The sequence below is a fragment of the Lithobates pipiens genome, unplaced genomic scaffold (genome assembly GCF_037356315.1).
Source record: "Lithobates pipiens isolate NorthernLeopardFrog02 unplaced genomic scaffold, aLitPip1_a1.2 Scaffold_35, whole genome shotgun sequence".
Lineage (NCBI taxonomy): Eukaryota > Metazoa > Chordata > Amphibia > Anura > Ranidae > Lithobates > Lithobates pipiens.
In genome coordinates this window covers 16826519-16840612 of record NW_027507811.1, presented here as the reverse complement: position 1 = coordinate 16840612, position 14094 = coordinate 16826519, and the positions used below count along the sequence as shown (strand labels likewise).

The 14094-nt window shown below is 43.8% G+C and overlaps 1 protein-coding gene across 1 annotated transcript in view; it reads right to left on the bottom strand.

Annotated features, from left to right (window-relative positions):
- Positions 1-14094, bottom strand: part of LOC143955530 (uncharacterized) — a 234985-nt gene that overhangs the window by 64178 nt on the left and 156713 nt on the right. The window lies entirely within an intron of this gene.

Sequence of the window (14094 nt, the reverse complement as noted above, 5' to 3'; positions counted from 1 at the left end):
CTCTCTGGTGTCCTGTGTCTCCTACTTCCCCTCCATTCCCTGTAATAAAAGAGGTATTATACCCCCCTCTCAGCTCTCCCATGTCTCCTACTTTCCCTCCATTCCCTGTAATAGCTGAGGTATTCTACACCCCTCTCTGGTGCCCCATCTCTCCTACATTCCCTCCATTCCCTGTAATAGAAGAGGTATTATACTCCCCTCTCCGGTGTCCTGTGTCTCTTACCTCCCCTCCATTCCCTGTAATAGAAAAGGTATTATACTCCCCTTCATTCCCTGTAATATAAGAGGTATTATACCCCCCTCTCTGGAGTCCCGTGTCTCCTACCTCCCCTCCATTCTCTGTAATAGAAGAGGTATTATACTCCCCTCTCTGGTGTTCCATGTCTCCTACATTCCATCTATTCTCTGTAATAGAAGAGGTATTATACTCCCCTTTCCGGTGTCCCATGTCTCCTACCTCTACTCCATTCCCTGTAATATAAGAGGTATTATACCCCCCTCTCTGGTGTCCCGTGTCTCCTACTTCCCCTCCATGCCCTGTAACAGAAGAGATATCATACCCCCTCTCCGGTCTCCTGTTTCTCCTACATCCCCTCCATTCCCTGTAATAGAAGAGGTACTATACTCCCCTCTCCGGTGTCCTGTGTCTCTTACCTCCCCTCCATTCCCTGTAATAGAAAAGGTATTATACTCCCCTTCATTCCCTGTAATATAAGAGGTATTATACCCCCCTCTCCCGTGTCTCCTACCTCCCCTCCATTCTCTGTAATAGAAGAGGTATTATACTCCCCTCTCTGGTGTTCCATGTCTCCTTCATTCCATCCATTCTCTGTAATAGAAGAGGTATTATACTCCCCTCTCTGGTGTTCCATGTCTCCTACATTCCATCTATTCTCTGTAATAGAAGAGGTATTATACTCCCCTTTCCGGTGTCCCATGTCTCCTACCTCTACTCCATTCCCTGTAATATAAGAGGTATTATACCCCCCTCTCTGGTGTCCCATGTTTCCTACCTCCCCTCCATTCCTTGTAATAGAAGAGGTATTATACTCCCCTTTCCAGTGTCCCATGTCTCCTACCTCTACTCCATTCCCTGTAATATAAGAGGTATTATACCCCCCTCTCTGGTGTCCCGTGTCTCCTACTTCCCCTCCATGCCCTGTAACAGAAGAGATATCATACCCCCTCTCCGGTCTCCTGTTTCTCCTACATCCCCTCCATTCCCTGTAATAGAAGAGGTACTATACTCCCCTCTCCGGTGTCCTGTGTCTCTTACCTCCCCTCCATTCCCTGTAATAGAAAAGGTATTATACTCCCCTTCATTCCCTGTAATATAAGAGGTATTATACCCCCCTCTCCGGTGTCCCGTGTCTCCTACCTCCCCTCCATTCTCTGTAATAGAAGAGGTATTATACTCCCCTCTCTGGTGTTCCATGTCTCCTTCATTCCATCCATTCTCTGTAATAGAAGAGGTATTATACTCCCCTCTCTGGTGTTCCATGTCTCCTTCATTCCATCCATTCTCTGTAATAGAAGAGATACTATGCTCCCTGTATAAAGGAAGATAAAGGAAATAATCACTGAAGAGTGCAAAAAAATTGAGAAGAAACCCTGGGCTAACAACAGACCTTCCAAGTTCAACCCTCTCAGAGTGCAAGACCATCAACATCAGTACTCCTCCGCTCATTGAAACCCCTCTCCGGTGTCCAGTGTCTCCTACCTCCCTTCCATTACCTGTAATAGAAGAAGTATTCTACTCCCCTCTCTGGTGTTCTGTGTCTCCTACCTCCCTTCCATTACCTTAGAAGAAGTATTCTACTCCCCTCTCTGGTGTTCTGTGTCTCCTACCTCCCTTCCATTACCTGTAATAGAAGAAGTATTCTACTCCCCTCTCTGGTGTTCTGTGTCTCCTACCTCCCTTCCATTACCTGTAATAGAAGAAGTACTCTACTCCCCTCTCTGGTGTTCTGTGTCTCCTACCTCCCTTACATTACCTGTAATAGAAGAAGTATTCTACTCCCCTCTCTGGTGTTCTGTGTCTCCTACATTCCCTCCATTACCTGTAATAGAAGAGGTATTATACTCCCCTTTCCGGTGTCCCCTGCCTCCTACCTCTACTCCATTCCCTGTAATATAAGAGGTATTATATCCCCTCTCTGGTGTCCTGTGTCTCCTACTTCCCCTCCATTCCCTGTAATAAAAGAGGTATTATACCCCCCTCTCAGCTCTCCCATGTCTCCTACTTTCCCTCCATTCCCTGTAATAGCTGAGGTATTCTACACCCCTCTCTGGTGCCCCATGTCTCCTACATTCCCTCCATTCCCTGTAATAGAAGAGGTATTATACTCCCCTCTCCGGTGTCCTGTGTCTCCTACCTCCCCTCCATTCCCTGTAATAGAAAAGGTATTATACTCCCCTTCATTCCCTGTAATATAAGAGGTATTATACCCCCCTCTCTGGAGTCCCGTGTCTCCTACCTCCCCTCCATTCTCTGTAATAGAAGAGGTATTATACTCCCCTCTCTGGTGTTCCATGTCTCCTACATTCCATCTATTCTCTGTAATAGAAGAGGTATTATACTCCCCTTTCCGGTGTCCCATGTCTCCTACCTCTACTCCATTCCCTGTAATATAAGAGGTATTATACCCCCCTCTCTGGTGTCCCATGTTTCCTACCTCCCCTCCATTCCTTGTAATAGAAGAGGTATTATACTCCCCTTTCCAGTGTCCCATGTCTCCTACCTCTACTCCATTCCCTGTAATATAAGAGGTATTATACCCCCCTCTCTGGTGTCCCGTGTCTCCTACTTCCCCTCCATGCCCTGTAACAGAAGAGATATCATACCCCCTCTCCGGTCTCCTGTTTCTCCTACATCCCCTCCATTCCCTGTAATAGAAGAGGTACTATACTCCCCTCTCCGGTGTCCTGTGTCTCTTACCTCCCCTCCATTCCCTGTAATAGAAAAGGTATTATACTCCCCTTCATTCCCTGTAATATAAGAGGTATTATACCCCCCTCTCCGGTGTCCCGTGTCTCCTACCTCCCCTCCATTCTCTGTAATAGAAGAGGTATTATACTCCCCTCTCTGGTGTTCCATGTCTCCTTCATTCCATCCATTCTCTGTAATAGAAGAGGTACTATGCTCCCTGTATAAAGGAAGATAAAGGAAATAATCACTGAAGAGTGCAAAAAAATTGAGAAGAAACCCTGGGCTAACAACAGACCTTCCAAGTTCAACCCTCTCAGAGTGCAAGACCATCAACATCAGTACTCCTCCGCTCATTGAAACCCCTCTCCGGTGTCCAGTGTCTCCTACCTCCCCTCCATTCCCTGTAATAGAAGAGGCATTATACTCCCCTCTCTGGTGTCCAGTGTCTCCTACCTCCCTTCCATTACCTGTAATAGAAGAAGTATTCTACTCCCCTCTCTGGTGTTCTGTGTCTCCTACCTCACCTCCATTCCCTGTAATAGAAGAGGTATTATACTCCCCGTATAAAGGAAGATAAAGGAAATAATCATTGAAGAGTGCAAAAAAAATTGAGAAGAAACCCTGCGCTAACAACAGACCTTCCAAGTTCAACTCTCTCAGAGTGCAAGACCATCAACATCAGTACTTCTCCGCTCATACCGTAGATACCCCTCTCTGGTTCCTGTGTCTCCTACCTCCCTTCCATTACCTTAGAAGAAGTATTCTACTCCCCTCTCTGGTGTTCTGTGTCTCCTACCTCTTTTCCATTACCTGTAATACAAGAAGTATTCTACTCCCCTCTCTGGTGTTCTGTGTCTCCTACATCCCTTCCATTACCTTAGAAGTATTCTACTCCCCTCTCTGGTGTTCTGTGTCTCCTACCTCCCTTCCATTACCTGTAATAGAAGAAGTATTCTACTCCCCTCTCTGGTGTTCTGTGTCTCCTACCATGGATGATCCAAATTTCTCTTTGAAGTTGGCAGCTCTCTTCTTCAGCAACTGTATCAAATAGTTTACTCTCAACAGAAGAGCCCCTAGGAAAACCAGATGTTAGGTTGGGTTAAGATTGGACTTAAACAAAATATTAAATGCAGCGCTTAAAATATTCCACCAGGTAGTTTGTGTATATACTGTATATATCCACCAAAGGTTATTGAAAATCCTATAGTGCAAATAATATATCTTGGAGTTTCAAGTATAGTATTTCTCTGTGCCTATCATATAGTGTCATCCAAGCAATGCTCCAGTCTGAAGCCTTTCAAGCTCACATGTATGATGAATGGAAGCAGCAACTTCATGAAAGTTCTTGGAGCCGTCGAAGTTCTGAATGGGAGACACACAACCTTAAAAGTGACATCCCAGAATCTAAAAATGTAGATAGTTTTGGAATTATGAATGTACTGGAGTCTGCGTTGATTGAAAAGATCCACTGATAACATCCAGTCCCCCATCTAGCTATGCATTACGGATTGGAGGCATTCCATACGAAAAGATCAGATTTGAATGCATCTGTTTAGGGAGTTTAGATCCAATAATGACTTCAGATTGCCTGTCCTCTTCTTTACTCAGAATAAGGGTGTGTAGGAACCGGAGAACCTGTCTGGTGGAGATTCCAGACCAATAGCTTTCTTCTGGAGTAGGGTTTGAATTAAGGTTGCCACCTCATCCCCAACACATATTAATTACATGGGTTCTGTGGCTGATTAAGGTGGTAATTAAACTCACTTGGTGCCTTATCTGCATTAACCTAGCCTCAGAACCTGTGTAATCAGGGGCGGACTGACTATTGGGCCACTCGAGCACTGCCCGAGGGCCCTGTGCCACTAGGGGACCCCATCAAAGTTGCCAGCCTCAATAAAACCATGGAAAGTATTTAAAAATCTGTGTTTTTTTTACATCTGTCTCTGAAATGTCCCTCACCGACATCCCTTTGGTCTAAAAATCCAGAGATTATAGCTGCCCCACCTCTCCAGTACCTTCTGAGTCAATAGAAACATGTCTGTGTATACTGTGTGATTGTTTACTGTGTGTATGTGTTTGTTTCTACTATGTGGCCCCATAATGTCTGATTGCCTGGGGGCCCCATAATCTCCTATTGCCCGGGGGCCCTATGAGTTGTCAGTCCACCCCCTGTGTGTAATTCATATGTGTTCTAGTTTAAAGGGATGAGGTGGCAACTCTAGTTTGAATGTACTGCATGAAAAGCAAAGACTTTTATTGAGACAGAGGAAGGTTTGTACAAAACAATTCTGAGGTGGCCAGGACTTGAAGGTCCATCCATGGTCTTTTGTAATGTTAAAAGTCACCCATGGATCTTCAAAAGTATTTATACACAAGAAAACAATAGAACATGTGTGCCTACTTGACAGGGGAGGATGGGCACATAATGTTTTTTTTGTTTCCTGAGGAGTAGAGGTGGAGCTCCATATGGACATCTTCAGAAGTGACAAATGGCTGCCTCTGTTGCTTCTACGAATTTTTTTTCCAGGCTTGTTTAAACAGAAATCTCAGAATCTATCACTATGTTGGAATTCTCTGATGACAAGGTTTCCTATCTTGGGGTTGCAAGCCACGACAAACTCCTGTCACCTTCGAAATGGCAAAGTCTAGTCATTATAGGGTATTCCACACCACATAGTTCTTTGGAGAAAGAATACGCTGACCGTGCCTTCAGCTGCAGAGTTCTTTGCAGTGACTGTGGCCAGCATTGCCCTGGAGGAACATCTGGTGATGACACCAACAGTGGACTTCCCTTCAATGTCTATGTCAGAGGATATAATTTTTTCATCAGGTCTAATTTACTGTTACACGAATAGTAAGGGACCAACAAGGTCAAAATAAGCAACTTGTAACACTAATGCTGCGTATACACAATCAGACTTTCTGACAGGAAATGTTGGATATGAGCTTATTGGCTGAAAGTCTGACCGTGTGTACGCTCCATATACACAATCAGACTTTCTGACAGGAAATGTTGGATATGAGCTTATTGGCTGAAAGTCTGACCGTGTGTACGCTCCATCGAACATTTGTTGTCGGACTTTTCACCAACAAATGTTGGCTAGCAGGTTCTCAAATTTTCCGCCAACTAAACCTTGTTGTCGGACTTTCCACCAACAAATGTTGCCTAGCAGGTTCTCAAATTTTCTGCCAACTAAACCTTGTTGTCGGACTTTTCACCAACAAATGTTGGCTAGCAGGTTCTCAAATTTTCCGCCAACTAAACCTTGTTGTCGGACTTTTCACCAACAAATGTTGCCTAGCAGGTTCTCAAATTTTCCGCCAACTAAACCTTGTTGTCGGACTTTCCGCCAACAAATGTTGGCTAGCAGGTTCTCAAATTTTCCGCCAACTAAACCTTGTTGTCGGACTTTCCGCCAACAAATGTTGGCTAGCAGGTTTTTCAAATTTTCCGCCAACTAAACCTTGTTGTCGGACTTTCCGCCAACAAATGTTGGCTAGCAGGCTCTCAAATTTTCCGCCAACTAAACCTTGTTGTCGGACTTTCCACCAACAAATGTTGGCTAGCAGGTTCTCAAATTTTCCGCCAACTAAACCTTGTTGTCGGACTTTCCGCCAACAAATGTTGGCTAGCAGGTTTTTCAAATTTTCCGCCAACTAAACCTTGTTGTCGGACTTTCCGCCAACAAATGTTGGCTAGCAGGTTCTCAAATTTTCCACCAACAAAACCTTGTTGTCGGACTTTCCGCCAACAAATGTTGGCTAGCAGGTTCTCAAATTTTCCGCCAACTAAACCTTGTTGTCGGACTTTCCGCCAACAAATGTTGGCTAGCAGGTTCTCAAATTTTCCGCCAACTAAACCTTGTTGTCGGACTTTCCGCCAACAAATGTTGGCTAGCAGGTTTTTCAAATTTTCCGCCAACAAAACCTTGTTGTCGGACTTTCCGCCAACAAATGTTGGCTAGCAGGTTCTCAAATTTTCCGCCAACTAAACCTTGTTGTCGGACTTTCCACCAACAAATGTTGGCTAGCAGGTTTTTCAAATTTTCCACCAACTAAACCTTGTTGTCGGACTTTCCGCCAACAAATGTTGGCTAGCAGGTTCTCAAATTTTCCGCCAACTAAACCTTGTTGTCGGACTTTCCGCCAACAAATGTTGGCTAGCAGGTTTTTCAAATTTTCCGCCAACTAAACCTTGTTGTCGGACTTTCCGCCAACAAATGTTGGCTAGCAGGTTCTCGAATTTTCCGCCAACTAAACCTTGTTGTCGGACTTTCCGCCAACAAATGTTGGCTAGCAGGTTTTTCAAATTTTCCGCCAACTAAACCTTGTTGTCGGACTTTCCGCCAACAAATGTTGGCTAGCAGGCTCTCAAATTTTCCGCCAACTAAACCTTGTTGTCGGACTTTCCACCAACAAATGTTGGCTAGCAGGTTCTCAAATTTTCCGCCAACTAAACCTTGTTGTCGGACTTTCCGCCAACAAATGTTGGCTAGCAGGTTTTTCAAATTTTCCGCCAACTAAACCTTGTTGTCGGACTTTCCGCCAACAAATGTTGGCTAGCAGGCTCTCAAATTTTCCGCCAACTAAACCTTGTTGTCGGACTTTCCACCAACAAATGTTGGCTAGCAGGTTCTCAAATTTTCCGCCAACTAAACCTTGTTGTCGGACTTTCCGCCAACAAATGTTGGCTAGCAGGTTTTTCAAATTTTCCGCCAACTAAACCTTGTTGTCGGACTTTCCGCCAACAAATGTTGGCTAGCAGGTTCTCAAATTTTCCACCAACAAAACCTTGTTGTCGGACTTTCCGCCAACAAATGTTGGCTAGCAGGTTCTCAAATTTTCCGCCAACTAAACCTTGTTGTCGGACTTTCCGCCAACAAATGTTGGCTAGCAGGTTCTCAAATTTTCCGCCAACTAAACCTTGTTGTCGGACTTTCCGCCAACAAATGTTGGCTAGCAGGTTTTTCAAATTTTCCGCCAACAAAACCTTGTTGTCGGACTTTCCGCCAACAAATGTTGGCTAGCAGGTTCTCAAATTTTCCGCCAACTAAACCTTGTTGTCGGACTTTCCACCAACAAATGTTGGCTAGCAGGTTTTTCAAATTTTCCACCAACTAAACCTTGTTGTCGGACTTTCCGCCAACAAATGTTGGCTAGCAGGTTCTCAAATTTTCCGCCAACTAAACCTTGTTGTCGGACTTTCCGCCAACAAATGTTGGCTAGCAGGTTTTTCAAATTTTCCGCCCAACTAAACCTTGTTGTCGGACTTTCCGCCAACAAATGTTGGCTAGCAGGTTCTCAAATTTTCCGCCAACTAAACCTTGTTGTCGGACTTTCCGCCAACAAATGTTGGCTAGCAGGTTTTTCAAATTTTCCGCCAACTAAACCTTGTTGTCGGACTTTCCGCCAACAAATGTTGGCTAGCAGGCTCTCAAATTTTCCGCCAACTAAACCTTGTTGTCGGACTTTCCACCAACAAATGTTGGCTAGCAGGTTCTCAAATTTTCCGCCAACTAAACCTTGTTGTCGGACTTTCCGCCAACAAATGTTGGCTAGCAGGTTTTTCAAATTTTCCGCCAACTAAACCTTGTTGTCGGACTTTCCGCCAACAAATGTTGGCTAGCAGGTTCTCAAATTTTCCGCCAACTAAACCTTGTTGTCGGACTTTCCGCCAACAAATGTTGGCTAGCAGGTTCTCAAATTTTCCGCCAACTAAACCTTGTTGTCGGACTTTCCGCCAACAAATGTTGGCTAGCAGGTTCTCAAATTTTCCACCAACTAAACCTTGTTGTCGGACTTTCCACCAACAAATGTTGGCTAGCAGGTTCTCAAATTTTCCGCCAACTAAACCTTGTTGTCGGACTTTCCGCCAACAAATGTTGGCTAGCAGGTTTTTCAAATTTTCCGCCAACTAAACCTTGTTGTCGGACTTTCCACCAACAAATGTTGGCTAGCAGGTTTTTCAAATTTTCCGCCAACTAAACCTTGTTGTCGGACTTTCCACCAACAAATGTTGGCTAGCAGGTTCTCAAATTTTCCGCCAACTAAACCTTGTTGTCGGACTTTCCGCCAACAAATGTTGGCTAGCAGGTTCTCAAATTTTCCGCCAGCTAAACCTTGTTGTCGGACTTTCCACCAACAAATGTTGGCTAGCAGGTTCTCAAATTTTCTGCCAACAAAACCTTGTATTCAAGATATCTTTAGTACTCCCCAAAGGAAAAGGAGGGATAGGACTCCCAGACCCAATAAAATATCAGGAAGCTTCACATTTAGCTAGAGTAGTGGAATGGCGTAGGCTTAAAAATGAAAAACCGTGTATACAGACAGAACAAGCAGCGATAGATATCCCATTGGAAGGACTAGTGTGGATCCCAGATACAGAAATGCCAGCAGGAGTGAGAAAACATCCAACAATAGGTGAGACATTACGAATAACTAAAAGAGTATTTAGAAAAACATCTATTTCAAGAATTCCCAGTTCGCTCCTTCCCATCTTGGGTACCCCGGCATTTCTACCGGGAATAACGGATCCAAAATTCAAAACAATACAAGACAGAGGCATGAACAGAATTTGTCATTTCTCGGTAGGTAATCGGTTAATGACAAAAAAAGATATTGAAAAAGAAATCACATTAGAGTTAGATCCATGGCCAGATTAACTTGGGGCTGTTGGAGCTGCAGCTCCAAGCCCCTACCTTTAATATAGGCCCAGCAGGGTTGGACTGACCATTTAGGCACTGCCATTGCCCTACTGATGCTGTCCAGTGCCAAAAACCCAGCCCCAAATGCATTTTGAAAAAATAAGATAAAAAAAAAATTGGAAAAAATAAATGATAAAAAAATGAAATAAAAAAAAAAACTGCTGACACCGTCCACTGCACTACTTACATCATCCACTGCCCCCCACTGGAAAAAAAAGTAATAAAAAAGTAAAATTGTAAAAAAACAAAAAAATGACATAAAAAAAATAAGAATGTAAACAATAAAAGATTGCAACAAATAATAAAAAAATAAATAAAAAATGTAAAAATAAATATACAGAAAATGTTTGCTCATTCGCACAGGTTCTCTTGTACATAGTGTGAATGAGCAATTTGTTAAAAATACCTAATTTTTTTTAATAAAAATTTGTTTGCGTTTTCATTTTTTTTATATATTAACCATAAAAACAGCCCTCCAAAATCCTCAGCACCAGGCCCATGATGCTCTTAATCCGGCCCTGGTTAGATTCCTTCAGAATGAGGCAATTAGAAGCCTTTATTAGATCTAAATCAAAAGTATATGTAGAAATAAGGGCATTAACCCTTTCCCGCCGAGCGTACGCAGATATGCGTACTCGGCTTCCAGGGGTTATACCGGGATGATGCCCACACCTGCAGGCATCATCCCGGTACCGTTTTTTGCAGCAGGCGATTGGCTATCCAGGCATAACAACCGATGCGGCTAAAAGCCCCTCGGCTGTTATGCCAGAGGAGCGGGAGGGGACGTCCCCCCCTCCCGCCGCTGTTACCGGTGCTCCCGCTCGATCAGGAGCACCGATTCCTGATCCGACGCCTCCGGCTGCTGGGGAGGAACTGGAACGAAGCCGTAATCGGCTTCGTTCCAGTCTCCTCATCGTAAACACGGAAGCGACGTCATGACGTCACTTCCCGTTTACTCGGCTGCCAATGGCGCCGGTTTAAAAAAATATCCGGTATTCAGAATCGCCGTTTTCGGCGATCTGAATACATTGAAGTGTGAGGGGAATAAAAGTGATCATTTTTTTTTTTTTAAAAACAATTTAGTCATTTTAAAATAAATAAAAAAAAATTTTAAAGCGCCCGCCGTCCCCGCGAGCTTGCGAAGCAAAGAAAACGCATACGGAAGTCGCGCCCGCGTATGTAAACGGTGTTCAAATCACACATGTGAGGTATCGCCGCGATCGTCAGAGCGAGAGCAATAATTCTAGCACTAGACCTCCTCTGTAACGCTAACCTGGTAACCGTAAAAAAAAGCGTTGCCTATTGAGATTTTTAGGTACCGTACTTTGTCGTCAATCTACAAGTGCGCACAATTATAAAGTGTGACATGTTTGGTATCTATTTACTCGGCGTAACATTATCTTTCACATTACGCAAAAAAATTGGGCTAACTTTACTGTTTTGTTTTTTATTTTATTCATGAAAGTGTCCGTTTTTCCAAAAAGTTGCGTTTAAAACACCGCTGCGCAAATACCGTGTGACATAAAATATTGCAACAATCGCCGTTTTATTCTCTAGAGTCTCTGCTAAAAAATATATATATATATAATGTTTGGGGGTTCCAAGTAATTTTCTAGCAAAAAATATGGATTTTAACTTGTAAACACCAAATGCCGAAAATAGGCTTAGTCATGAGAGGGTTAACTGAGTTTGAAGAGATCTGTTTGAAAGAAGACGAACTGAGACATTTGATGTCTTATTTTTATAGTATGTTAATAGAACAGGAGATTCCACAAGAACTGCGTTTCCTTCAAGCCTGGGAAAGAGATTTAGGGACCACGTTCTCCCCAGACCAAAAGAATAATGCCGCGTACACACGGGCGGACTGTATGGCGTACTTAGTCCGTCGAAACACATTTCAGCGGACAGTCCGCTCGTGTGTGGGCTTCAGCGGACTTTTTCAGCGTGCAGTCTGGCGTACTAAGTATTTCGGATTTTTCAAAATTCTGTCCGTCGTACTTTGGTTTCAGTGGACAATCCGCTCGTCAGTAGGCTAGTTCGACAGACTAAGAATGGCGCATGCCCAGAAAGGATTTACACGGCGGAAGGGTGCTTTGCTGTGTATTCGACTTCCTATTTCTAGTCCCGTCGTACGTGCTGTACACGTCATCGCGCAAGCTTTCGACGGACTGTTTGTGCATCCGTGTGTGGTCAAGTCCGTTCAGTCGAAAGTATGATGGTCTGTCCGTCGGATTGTATGATGGACTAAGTACGCCATACAGTCCGCTCGTGTGTACGCGGCATAAGATGTTGCTGTTTAATCAAAAGGCCTCGATGGCAAGCAGATATCAAGAAGGGGGATATAAGATCCTTACTAGGTGGTATAGAACACCAAAAGTGCTACATCAAATTTACCCCCAGATATCAGAGACATGTTGGAGATGTCGTGGAGCGGAGGGAACATTATTACATATTTTTTGGGAATGTCCAAAAATTAGAGTGTTCTGGGAGATGGTAGACGATACTATTGTAATGATAACAGGAATTGACCTGGGAGATAAACCAGCAACTTTTTTGTTGCTGGATATTCCAATGGCAATAGAAAGATTCAAAAATTCTTTGCTGAGACATCTATTGATAGCAGCAAGGGCATGTATTACGGCTCTGTGGAAAAAGAGCAGCCCTCCAGCTAGAACACAGTGGTTTCAGAGAATTGCAGAAATCCAACAAATGGAAAATTTGACAATGACAATGAGAGATCAAGATGAGAAATATCAGAAGATTTGGGCTCCATATCTAAATTATAGAGAAAGTATGATGCAGAACATTTGAAATATGGTAGAGCTTGCGGATCGGGGGGGGGGGGGCGGTCAAGAGGTGAGGGGGTGGATTATTATGAAAATTCCCTTTTTTTTTTTCCTGGGAGGAAAGGGTGAGGGATGGGGGAGGATGATGAGGAATTGAGGTATAGATTGAAATGTTATAAGATATAGCTGTTAAAGAAACTGTAGGTATATAACGAAATGTAATGTGAAATCTATGGAAAGAAAAGATGGAAAAAATAAAGAATTTATATTAAAAAAAAAACCTTGTTGTCGGACTTTCCGCCAACAAATGTTGGCTAGCAGGTTCTCAAATTTTCCGCCAACAAAACTTTGTTGTCGGACTTTCCGATCGTGCGTACACAAGCCCGTCGCTCAAAAGTTCACGAATGCTCGGAATCAAGTACGAGTCGGAATCGCTCGGTCTTGTAAAACTAGCGTTCGTAATGGAGATAGCACGTACGTCTCATACGCCGCTACGTTCGTAATTGTTGGCCAACATTTGTGTGATCGTGTGTATGCAAGACAAGTTGGAGCCAACGCCCTTCAAATAAAATTCCACGGTTTTATTGTCGGAAAGTCTGATCATGTGTAAGAGGAAAAAAACAGATGGTCAATAGTTTTTGCTCACTAAGCAGGTATTGATGTGGAATGGAACTAGAGGTGGGCGATCGCATTGGAAAAGGAAATATTATTATTATAAAGGATTTATATAGCGCCAACAGTTTGTGCAATACTTTACGACATTGGGGAAGACAGTACAGTTACAATACAATTCAATACAGGAGGGATCAGAGGGCCCTGCTCGTTAGAGCTTACAATCTAAAAGGGAGGGTCAAGTGGAACAAAGGGGAGTAGCTGTGGGGGATGATCAGATGGAGAGAATGAAAATACAGTTAGGTGTGGGTGGGGTAGGCTTCTCTAAAGAGAAGGGTTTTCAGGGATCGTCTAAAAGCTAATAGAGTAGGAGATAGATGGACAGATTGGGGTAAGGAGTTCCATAGGATTGGAGAGGCTCTGGAAAAGTCCTGGAGACAATCATGGGAGGAGGTGATGAGAGAGCTAGAGAGCAGGAGGTCTTGAGAAGAACGAAGAGAACGATTAGGTTGGTATTTTGATACTAGGTCAGTGATGTAGCTGGGGGCAGAGTTGTGGATGGCTTTGTAGGTAGTTGTTAGTATTTTGAATTTGTTGGGTGAGTGGAAGCCAGTGGAGGGATTGACAAAGAGGAGTAGCAGAGACTGAATGGTTGGTAAGGTTGATGAGTCTGGCAGCAGCATTCATGATGGACTGAAGGGAGGATAGAGTATGTAGAGGTAGGCCAATGAGGAGGGAGTTGCAGTAATTGAGGCGAGAGATGACCAGGGAGTGAATTAAGAGCTTTGTTGTGTCATTGGTTAGAAAGGGGTGTATTTTGGAGATGTTCCGGAGGTTGAGCTAGGGTTGCCACCTCATCCCTTTAAACCTGAATACACCTGAATTACACAGGTTCTGAGGCTAATTAAGGTGATTGGTGCCCTATCTGCATTAATGTAGCCTCAGAACCCGTGTAATTCATATGTGTTCAGGTTTAAAGGGATGAGGTGGCAACCCTAGGTTGAGCCGGCAAGATTTGGACAGCGATTGGACATGGGGCTTAAAGAAGAGTTCAGAGTCCAGG